This window comes from Mustela putorius, unplaced genomic scaffold (assembly GCF_011764305.1).
Source record: "Mustela putorius furo isolate JIRA1106 unplaced genomic scaffold, ASM1176430v1.1 tig00001118_pilon_pilon_pilon, whole genome shotgun sequence".
In the NCBI taxonomy this organism is placed as follows: domain Eukaryota; kingdom Metazoa; phylum Chordata; class Mammalia; order Carnivora; family Mustelidae; genus Mustela; species Mustela putorius.
In genome coordinates, this window is record NW_025421577.1 from 3,628,390 (window position 1) to 3,640,183 (window position 11,794).

At 45.2% G+C, this 11,794-nt stretch overlaps 1 pseudogene; it reads right to left on the reverse strand.

The window, feature by feature from the left end:
- Window positions 1–6,024, reverse strand: part of LOC123393987 — a 39,205-nt pseudogene extending 33,181 nt beyond the window's left edge.
- Window positions 6,025–11,794: the final 5,770 nt, after the last annotated feature.

Genomic DNA, 11,794 nt, shown 5'->3' on the forward strand with positions numbered 1-11,794 from the left:
TTCTTTTTTTATCCTCAGAAATATTTAAAGACTAAGATAGCTATATAGAATCAGGATAAAAAAGAAAATCATGCTCAATTTTCAAAAAATAAACTAAAAATGAGTATCAAAGAAATTATAAACCCAATCGAATACTGAGAGCAAGAGCAAAACAAAGCATAACAGCAGCTTTTAAAATACTGTTCTTCGATTTAAAATACTGCTTTTGAATATTGCTTATTGTTGCTACCTTTAAACTAGCAATGGTTATTCTGTAAAGGTCTAGAGCAGAGCGCTCAATTTAAGAATCAGTTCCTCAGTATTACTACAAAGGCTGTTCTGCTTGTGCCCTCAGCCTGGTTCAGCAGCCCTTCCAGTGAGCTCCCCAGGAACCATGTGCTGCTGTGGTACTTACACTGAGAAAAGCACTAACACAGAACAGGGGCCCAGCAGCACAACACAGAGCCTGGGAGGGGTCTAGATGGTGGAGCCTAAATTACAGTGAAAGCTGACAGATAAGTAAGTCTGTGGCACTTTCAGCTTCTGTGGAAGTAGTCTCTGTCCCAAAACTGAAAGATGAGGGATTTCCCAAACACAGGAAGAGGGTTCAGGTTCTCAGTGTTCAAAAAGACAATCAGGTTTTTTACTACATACTTAATATATTCCAGTGATTTAAAAAAAAAAAAAAAAAAAAACAACACAGAGTGTTCTGAGAAGTCAAAATGGGTTTTCAAAAGGGTCATAAAAGTCACATCTGTAGAGAGCTATGTAAATATATTTTGCTCCTAAAGGAATCAAAAATTATAACTCTACCTTGTAATAAAGGAAGTAGTCTCACTCTTGCAATTTTTTTTATTTTGGGGAAGATTTTGAAGGTGTTAAAGTTATCAATGCTATCGATGTCACACAGGCAATCATCCAGGACTCCGGTTACCTGGGGGTGGGGAATATATACATATAAAATTTAAAATATGTAAATTATAGATATTTCAACCTTAGCAAATCTGTACTATTGTATAAAAAGATAGTTTATTCATTTGAGGTAACTAGTCTTTGTTAAGATACGTAACATTAAAGGGGTGCCTTGGTGGCTCAGTTGGTTAAGTCGATTAAGTTGTTTTAAGTCGGTTAAGCCTCTGCCTTCAGCTCTAGTAGAGATCCTAAGGTCCTGGGATCAAGAGCCCTGCTCAATAGGGAGCCTGTTTTTCCCTCTCCCTCTGCCACTTGCCCATTCATTCCTTTCCTCTCTCAAATAAAGTCCTTTAAAAAAAGATACATAACATTAAAACAATCATTTACTTTTTATATGGCCAATTAGGTAAAGAACAACAGAAGGATTGAATAGATATACCTATTCTGAAGAACTAAGCATTAGTGGCTAGAGAAATATATTGAATGTTCCTCCCTTCCCCAAACATACATAAAATACAAATGTAGTAGGAATGCTAAAGCATTTCTTCCAAGACTAACCTAAAAGTCACAGACTATAATAATACTGCTGTAGTAACCCCATCTTTATTTTTCTACTGCCATTTATGGAACACTTATGTGATAGGCACAGTGCTAAGAACATTACATGTTATCTCATTTATTCTTTAAATATTCTATGAAATAGTTATTATTATCCTCATTTTACACATAAGAAAATTAAGTCTTAGCATAGTTAAAATAATTTTTCCAAAGTAAAAATGAGACTTAGTCCCAAATAATCACACTTAAAAATACATGCTTTATCTACTACTCAAAGTATACATTAACAGAACAGAAAATGATATTTACAAAATGAGTTCAGAATCCAAAATTTCCATAAAACATTCTTCAGCTAAATTTAAAAATGGGACTCACGGACATCCACATATCAGATGAATCTTCAGGGAATCAGGTTGAGTGAAAAAAAGCCAACCTCAAAATGTTACTTATTATGTGATTTCATTTATACACATTTTTTTTTTAAGATTTTATTTATTTGACAGAGATAACAAGTAGGCAGAGAGGCAGAGAGAAAGAGAGAGAGAGGAGGAGGAGCAGGCTCCTCGCTGAGCAGGAGGAGGACCCTGCTACCAGGACCCCGATACCAGGACCCTGAGATCATGACCTGAACCAAAGGCAGAGGCTTAACCCACTGAGCCACCGAGGCACCCCTACAACATTTTTCAAATGGAGAAAAGTTTGTTGGTTACCAGGGCTTAAGGACTGGAGTAGGGAGAGGAACTGGAGTCAGGGAGAAGGGTAGAAAGGAGGGAGAGTGGTTATAAAAGGGCAAGAAGAGAGGTGCCTGAGTGGCTCAGTCAGTTGAGCTTTTGACTCTTGGTTTCAGCTCAGGTCACAATCTCAGGGTCATGAGACTGAGACTCGCAATGGGCACATGCTCAGTGGGCAGTCTGCTTGAGATTCTCTCTCTCCCTCCTCTGCCCCTCTCCAATCCCTCTCTAAAAAAAATTAAATCATTTTTAAAAGGGCAAGAGGAAGGATCCTTGTGGTAATGAAATCGTTCGGCATCTTGACTACGGTGGTGCACACATAAAAGTGGACAGAAAATGTACAGATGCAAGGGAGACTAGGAGGGATCTGAGTAAGATCAGCGGGTGCATCAGTGTCAATGTCCTGGTGATAATACCGCACTGTATGTTTGCCAAATGGTACCAGTGCGTTAAACTAGATATAGTGTAGGTGGCATTTCTTTGTATTATTTCTTACAACTGCATGGAACCTGCACTTACCTCGATTAAAATTTTTATAAAAAGGCGGGGGGGTACCCAGGTGGTTAAAGATCATTTGTATGATCCATTGGAGGAATCTATGCACAGATGATCAGAAAATGGAAACCAGAAATTCCCAGTTGTTGTTTCTTTCTCATGTTTTCCCTCTGGAAATGCAAATGTGTCCCCAAACTCCCTACAACACAAAGAGTCAGAGGTATATTATCTTTAAAGAGCAAAGGATCATTCACAACAATTTTGGCTCTAGAATTCCAGATGCTTTACTATCCTAGTTACTAAGATCCTGTCACTAACTATTGAATTTTATTCCATTTCTCTAGCTTACTATTTGTAAAACTTCAAATTCTAAGTAATTGTGGAGAGTGGGGGGGTAGAAATACCAACTGACAACTTTCTAGGTTTTTTAAAAATACTTTATTATCCAGTGACTGCTCTTTCTTACAAATATTTCAAGGAGAGTAAGTGATGAACTGTGGGGAAAAACTGCTGTCTATAGGTAAAGCTAAGGTTTAAAAACTCACTATTGGCTTTAACAAGAAAGACACTACAGACCTTGCCAAGAGAAGTTTCGGAGGAGCTGGAGTGGGTTGAAGAGAGAACCAGCATGGAAGGAGTAAGGATAATTCCTTTGATGAGTTTTTTTTTTTTTATAGAGAACAGAAAAATGGAGCAGAGCCAGGAGAGTTGGGCAGGTTGAGAGGGAACTGTAAACTAGAATTAACACCATGTTTTAGAATGCCAGTAACAGTCCATCAGAGAAGGAAAAACTAATGATCCAGGAGAGAAAGGGAAGAGTTGTTGAGCCATGTGCTTGAAAGAGGGAATGGGACCTAATGCAGACGAGGCAGGGATTGACCTTTGATAAGAGTTCACAGTTCAAAAAAAAAAAAAAAAAAGTTTACAGTTCATCTATGATATTCCATTGGAAGTCATGACGTGTGGATTCAAAAGCTAATAGGTAAACATGTAAGGATTATGCTGATTACTCCAATTTTGTTAGTGAAATACAAAGATAAGAAAAGGGTAAGTGTTGGAGGATTAAGTAGAAAAAGACATAACATGGTAGCATGATTCAGTAATCCTTTCTTCTGCTGGATATAATCAGCTATCTAATCCACCCATTGAGTTTTTAATTTCAGCTCTAGAAACTGCAGGTCTTTTTCCATAGTCTATATTTCTAATACCTAATTCATGGTGCCTAGTGTTTGGTGATTTTGCCTATTAGCTGCTTATTCTCCTTGACACTGTATCTTCAAGAATTTTTTACAGCCTGGGTTGAAAATAAATTCTTCCAGAGGAAATGAATATTTGCTTTTACCAGTAAACTAGCCCCACTTCTGGGAGACAGATCCAATAAAACGAGATAATATATACTGAAACACATTGGAGATTAAATACTACCTATAATACGCTCCAATACTGTATTAGAAAATACCACTGGAAACAAAAGCCAAATGTATCCACTTTTGAGGACTGTTTCACAAAACGTTCCTTTGAATATGCACAAATACTTAATTTTTGAACTATATGTATTCATTTGGACATGATAAAAAATGATACGTATTCATTTGGATATAATAAAAGTAAACGTGCAACTATAAAACAGTAACACATGTAATTAGTAGATGACAAAAACCTGAAGTGAAGTTTCCAGATTGATGACAAAGTATACAATTCACATAGGCTATAGAAAGAAAAAAAAAGAGGAAAGACTCCTTTAAGAAAAATATCTAAATGTATGCCCCAAAACTATCACCCTAGAAGATAATTTTGCTAAAGAGAATTTGGAAAATTTACTTTTTAGAAGATTTCCAATTTCCATTAGTTCAGTGTTTTCTAAGCGGGGCTCACAAGGTAGTTCAGAGGATAACTGCGTTGCAGTTACTTACAAACAAGGCCTGTTTTAAATTGCTGATCGCTGGGTCCCATCCAGAGCCACTAAATCAGCAACAGGTGGCAACGGTGCCAGAGAATCTGCATTTTTAGCACGCTCACCAATAACGCAACCGGAAGTCTGCCCCTTAGATTTTTACCAAATCATTCATTTAAAAAATACCCACACAAATATAATGCTCGTGCTTTCTGGGATTGTGTGCACACACCATAACGCCAGGAGGAAAGTGTGTGAACAAAGTCAGAAAAGCATGATTACACGGTTGCACGCAGGGCTTCAGCCGTCCTCAGCCGGGAGCACCAACCGCTTCAAATGGGCATCTCCGCTCCCCGTCGAGCCACCGAGACACCTGCCCTCCCAGCGGCTCCGCCGCCTGGCAGCAGGGGCAACCGGGCACAGCCACACCTGCTGCTGCAGGAAAGCAGCGAACGGGGCTCTCGAGGCAAAGGCTCTGGCTTTCCACACCCTCGACCTCCAGCGCACTCTGTCCTGCAGGTGTCACAGGGCGCCCCTCGGGCCGGCCCACTCTCCCCACGTCACCCGTCACCGACCGGCCGTGTCCGCGAGCTTTCCCCTCGGGCCCCCCGGACCCCGCGGACCGGCTCAGCCGGCGAAAAAACTCCCGCGAGAACGAGGGACGGCAGAGCGGGCGGCGCAGCAGGGGGCTCTCCAGCCCGAGAGCTCCAGGTCTCGGGGTCTGGCGTCCCTCCCTGCCCGCGGCACTCCTGAGGGACGCGGGGGAGCCCCCGGTGAGGGGCGGGCTTCCCCGTCCGCGCGTCCCTCCCCACACAGCGGACGGCGTCCCCACTCCCGCCCGGGCTCCAGCACACGCCCCGCCGCCCCACACTCCAGAAGGAAAAGCGGAAAAGCCTCCGGGAACCGTCGCCGCCCTCATCCTACCGCCTCCTCCACGAGAGTCGCCTCCCCGCACTCACGGCGCGCATCTCGCAGGCGCCCCGGGACGCGGCGGTTCGGGTCACGGCCACCCGCCCGCGCGGTCCCCAAAGCCCCTGCGGGTCCGGCCTGGCCCTGCCCGCACCCCCGCGGCGGCCCGCTCGCCGCCAGCGCCCGCGTCCGGCCCCGCGTCCCCCCACCCCCGCCGGCCCTCGGCTCACCTGGGCCTCGACGACGCGAGGGAGGAAGCTCAGGGTGACCAGCAGCTGCACTGCGGCCGCCCCCCGCCCGGCGCCGGCCTGCCGGGGCCCCTGGCTCATGCTGACCTCTTCCCACAGCGCGACCGGCCGCGCCCCTCGGGGCCGGGGAACGGCGGGCGGCCCGGGCGACGACCCAAGGGGACGGCTCCCGGCGGCTGCGAGGCTCCAGGGTCAGAGGTCCGCGCCGTGCGTACCCGGGGGACACCCTCCCCGGCTCCCGGCAGAGGCGAGTGAGGCCGGAGAGCCGGGCGCCCCCACTTCATCTCCCAGACTGCCCCGCCCCCGGCTTCCCCTTCGCCCCGGCCACGCCCCCCTCCGAGCGCAGGGCCTTGTGGGAGTTGTGGTCCCCTCCTGCTGGGGGGCGGGGCCGACGGCGGAGGGAACCCGGGAGCAGCGGCGGCGGCGGCAACTCCGTCTCCCCCACGGCGGCCAATGGGGCAGAACCACGCGAGCCTCCAAAACAAGAGGCGCTGCGGGCGGGGCTCCGCTTCCTGCGGCCGGGGCTCCGCTTCCTGCGGCCGGGCGCCGCGCCGCCTCCTCTCCCCCGCGGTGGCTCCTGGAATCCCGTCCAGCGGTCAGGCCTGGGTGGCCGGTCCCCGACGCCGCACAGCCGGGGTACTCGGGACGCGCCCCGGGGGGCCTTCGACTGCGAGCCGGGGCGCGCTCTGCGTCTCCTGCGGCGGCCCCGGCCTCCGGCGCCCGGCGGGGCCCCGCCAAGCATCGGCCACTCGGCGAGGTGGCCCCGGCTCCTTTTCGACTTCACGGCCCGCAGGCGTGGACGCCGCCCTTCCTCGGTCCGCTCCCACTCCCTGCGGCGGAGCAGACCGCGCGCGGAAGAAGGGTCGAGCCCCGGAATTGACCATAACGTGTGGGGTGGACGCTTGGACGACCTGGGAGGGCTGCGGCCTGGCTCTGGCCCCTGCCTCTGAAATACTGCAGTTTCTCACGGGGCTTCAGAAGGACCGAGGTTCCTTAACCTCTGCGAGCCTCAGTCTGTTCGTCTGTGAATAATAACCGACCCAAACCCTGTTTTAGGATTGCATTAGACCTTACATAAAGGGCTTAGGATGGCGCCAGAACAAAAGAAGTTCAACAACAGCTGCTATTCGTTTTATTAATAGCCTTGATTTCTAGAGAACTAGCAATACGGCGGCTTACACGTATGTGGTGTGTATTAGACTTCCATTGCTTCGGTAACGACCACACATTTAGTGGTGTAAACAAGACATTTACTATCTTAGAGTTCTGAAAATCAGAAGTCCGAATTAGATCAGCAGGGCTGCATCTCCTAAAGGCTTTAGGGGACACTATGTTTCCTTGCCTTTCCCAGCTTCTAGAAGCCACTTGCGTTCCTAACAGCTCATAACTGTACACCACACTGTCACATCTTCACTCCCTAGGCTTCCATTGTTACATTCCTTGTCTTGCTGACCCTGACTCTACTGCCTCCCTCTCATAAAGACCCCTGTGATTACACAGGGTCCACTCAGATAATCCAGGATAATCTACCCACCTCAAAAAATTTTTTTTCAATTTTTTAGGAGACAGAGCTTGTTTATTGGGTAGGTAGGTGGGCACCAGACCCCAAAATTCTTAATCACATCTGCAAAGTCCTTTTTGCCACATAGGGTAACAAACGCACATTTTGGGAATTAGGGTATACACATGTTTGGGGGACATTGATCAGCCAACACACAGTGTGTTACACCTTTCTGAGCACTTTCATTATTTGAGGGGCCTGTGCAAAATGAAAATTCAGGGTCCTGGTTTAAAAGATGGTAAGAATTTCAACCAGGGACAACAGAGCATTCAACCAGGTGCAGGGCCCTTCTGAGCCACGTCAGTCCTCTTCCTCTTCAGCAGCTTGGAATTTTTGTTGGACTCTTCCAGCTACTTTTTCACGCTTCCTCTTTTCTTTGCCAAACTTCTATTTTCTATCCTCCCGTTTCCTTTTGTCCCTTATATAAATACGATCTCTCCCCATTCTGCTAAAGCTTTTCTCTTGTCCAATCCAATGGAGTTTTTTTTTTTTTTCAAGATTCCTCATCTCTGCACCACATTTGATTTTATTGCTAACACATACATTGTGGGATTATGTTATTTAAAAAAAATCCTGGGAATTTTTTGTTCTGGTTTTTAAAAAAAAAGGGAAATAAAAGTTTAGATTATACAATTTCTTATTACAAAATCTCAGGTGCTCTAGTGGACCTTTCATCTCATGTCCTCTAGTGCTTTTGCAATCAAGGACAGCAACCATGGTATGTAGCTAGAGTCCTTCTAGATTTGTTCAGTTTGAGTGGTCAGTGGCTGGAAGGAGTTAAGGGGTCACAGAACTCCAGTGCAGGGGGTCCAATAGCTATTGTCTTCCTGGTTATCAAACCCAGGAAGTAACAAGCAAGTGAAATTAGAAAGTGTTGGTATTTTGCACGAGATATGGTGCACCCAAATGCATGCCTAATGACGTCTACTGAGATCTCTCTTACCGTTAATTGTTACGAGTGTGAGGAGGGGGGGTTGTTCTTTTGTGAACAGACTGCTCCATTTGTCCTCTCCCCCTGCCTCTTTGTGTACCTTTGCTTTCCCTAAAATCAACAACAGTGAAACCAGCATTGTGCAAGGTACCGGTGATGTCATCCTTGCTTCCAGCAGAGTTCCACGGTGACACTCAGTTTGAACTTTGCCACTTTGAACACTGTGGCTAGAAGTTGTGACAGAGGAGAGAAAGTGCCAACACTAATTCTCAATGGTTGAAAGAAAAATCAGCTCCTGCTAAACTTTTCAAGAAAAAGTAGCAAATGACAAAAATGTAAAAGTGCTTATAGTACCAAGGAAGATTTCACTGTTCATTCTTCCAGGAAGGCAAGTTAGTGAGGACAGCATTCAGGGGCACTAAACAGAGTCTTTCCCAGGGCACTGCCATTGGACCCATCAATGCCAATTGCTTTTAGTCCTTTGTCCTTCCTATCAAAATTCAAATTCCTTCTAGAATTTAGCTTGGAGGGAGGGAACAAGCGCATTGACTGACAACCCTGAAAGTCTACAGGGAATGAGCAAAATGTTTGCACAAATCAACAGTGAGTGCTACTACCTTCAATTCTTAGTAGAAAGGGAAGGGGTGGGGGAGACACGTGGGTGGCTCAGTCAATGGAGCTCCAACTCTCGATTTCGACTCAGATCATGATGTGAGGGCCATGAGATTCAGCCCTGCCTTGGCTCTGCACTGAATGTGGAGCCTTGAGATTTTCTCTTTCCCTTTCCCTCTGCCCCTCCCACTGCTCATGCATGTGCTCGTTCCTAGTAAACAAATCTAAAGGAAGAAAAGAAAATGGAAGAGATGCTGGTCAGACATGACCCTTTCCTTCAGGAAGACATGGTTGTATTCAGATACTGGAAATAGCAACAATTTGCCAGCCACATCTGGATTGGATGGACCTAATTTTCTGGAACTAAGGTATCTTAAAAGTGACATCATTTTGCAAATTGAAGAATTTATGGGCCTCCCAGATCTATTAATCTGAGAAAGGGCAGGGCCAGCTATGAAACTAATCAGTACAAAGCCCTCATTACAAACAATGAGAATTTGTCATTGATTTGGTTGGGTCAGATTATGGGAGGGGGTTATCCTGGAGGGACAATCTTAGTGTAAATGTAATTCCACTAGGGCTAGCCATGACTCTTTTCCCCATGATTCTTAATGTAGCCAAACAGAATCAACCTATGTGTCTCAGGATGACCCGTGTGGTTTAGGTTTTAAATGAACAGTGTCAAAATGTGCTTAAGGTTAATCTTACTCATTTTTGAAATATAGACACACTGTCGGCATGCACAAAACCAAACTAATATTTGTTGCAGTATCTCTCCATTTAGCTCTCAAATACAAATGATTCCCCATCCCTTTCTATCCCTTTGTTTCCCTTCCCCTCCTTCCTACCCCACACCTCTGCCTTCTCTGAGAGGATGGCCCATCTCATCCCGTGATCTGGAGCGAGTTTTCTAGAGTCCTGTGCTGTTCCCACCTGTGATACTCATTTAGCATGAACAATCTGCTATTCCGTATCAAGAGTTAGCTTTTGCTGCATATACATGTATTATAGACATCTGGACGGTAAAGTTTCAGAAGACTCTGTCTTCTTGTACTGTATTCTCTTTAGTGGCTATCTCAGTTCCCATGAACAATAGTTGATGAACGTTTGTCTATTGATTACTATTTCTTACAATCTCAATTTCTCTTAGAAGGTATCTGTCTCAGAACCAATCCTGGATTGGGTACCTCTGAACGTTTCCTGTGGACAACTGAGAAATAGGGTCATTGGACAGGAACATTCCTGGAGAAGGCAGTAAGAAGAAGCTGAAGGCTTTTCATTAAGGCAAGGGATTCCAGGTCCTTAAGCAGAGGTGTATTTGGGAACTATCAAAAAGATTGAGGACAGTAACAGACTTGTCAGAGGTTGGTTGGAAATTCATTACTTTAAGCATTTTGTTTTTTTCCTCAAACACTATTTGAAATGTCTACACCCAAGGTTGTTGAAGCAATGGTGTGAGAATGGTCTCGAGCAGATTACTATAATGCTTAAGAGACTTTGCACTGGGTGTTTAGGTTTCCAAGATACCATCAAGTGTATTGTGTTTTTTTGATGATTTTTTGGCTTGGTGAACTCGTGACTTCTAGTGAAGGAAATCATTGATGTGTGGTTCCAAATGAAAGTCAAGGTAATGGGGTGGAAATTTAATAACATCAGTAATTTTCACTCCTGATAGCAAGCTGAACTGTGATTAATGAGCCTGCTGAGTAGAGGCAATCTGTTGTGTTTAAACAAGTGTATTTGCAGATAGTACTGCTGTGTTAAGAACCTGCCAATGGCAATTTTTTAAAAAGTGAATTTCCACCTGTAACTTAGTTATGAAGGGAATTTTGGCTTGGTGATAGGATTTCTTGAATTTTACTGAGGACATCTCTTCTTCTGTTCTTTTGACAAGGGATAGGGATTAAAAGAAATTAAAATGAAAGACCTTGGCTGGCCTGTGGCTTGCTCTTAGTTATCTATATAAAGCATTCACTGTTTTTCTTTAATATTTACTCAGCTGTGACATGCTCAAGTATTTTCACTTAACAGCATTAAAGCTGATAAACTTGAGCCCATTAGAATTATTTCCATTTCTAAAAGAGTTTACCTGGAGATATGCAGTTTGCACAAAACTTTCTTTTATGTAACAAACACATGGCATTATGTTAGAAGTTAATATATAATGTGATCACAGGGGTAATCTATTAAATGTAATAACTGGGAAAATGAGAATCATTATTTTGCCAATTTCACTCTCCCACCTAATGTCTATAATGCAAAAGACTTCACATAATCCCAAAGTTCTATGGCACTGACTTGCACATTGAGACTATCTGACTTTGGTCCAGCTCTCACTGCAGGCCACTCTGCATAGGATCCAGGGCACAGTGTGTGAGGGCGACCGCCGCAGATGTTCTTACAATGTGAAGATGAACCTTACAGGAAGTAGAGAGGGCCAAGGTCATGGAGACAGTGAGGTCAGAGAGGCAAAGGCAGGGAAGGCTGTTGATAGCCATCGGTGATGGCTGGAGGTGTTTCTCTGTTGGCCCCAACTGAGTTCCCTCCTGTCAGTGCGTTCCCATGCAGTCATTGGAATCTCAAGAAGTTTCATTTTTTTCCAGATCCAGTTTTTTTTTTTTTCCCCAAGTTCAGTCTCATATGTATATTGAGTCCAGCCAGTCGCCTCGTCCTTGCTCGGTGTTGCTGCTTGTTTTCCAAGACTCACATTCACGCTTGCCCCCAGACTGCTGCCTATCGCTCCTCATCCCCATTCCCTCCAGCCCTAGAGTCTGGTTTCTATTGTGTAGGCTCTCTACCTCCTGTGCCTTAACTTCTCTCACTGGCCAACATCTTGATTCAGATTTGGATTCCATTTGGCCTTAACAGAATCACATACTTGCTGGCTTCCATTTTGTGTTATTTTCTTTCTCCTGTTTAGGAATTTCTGACGATCTCCTGACGATCTCTCATAGATACAGACTT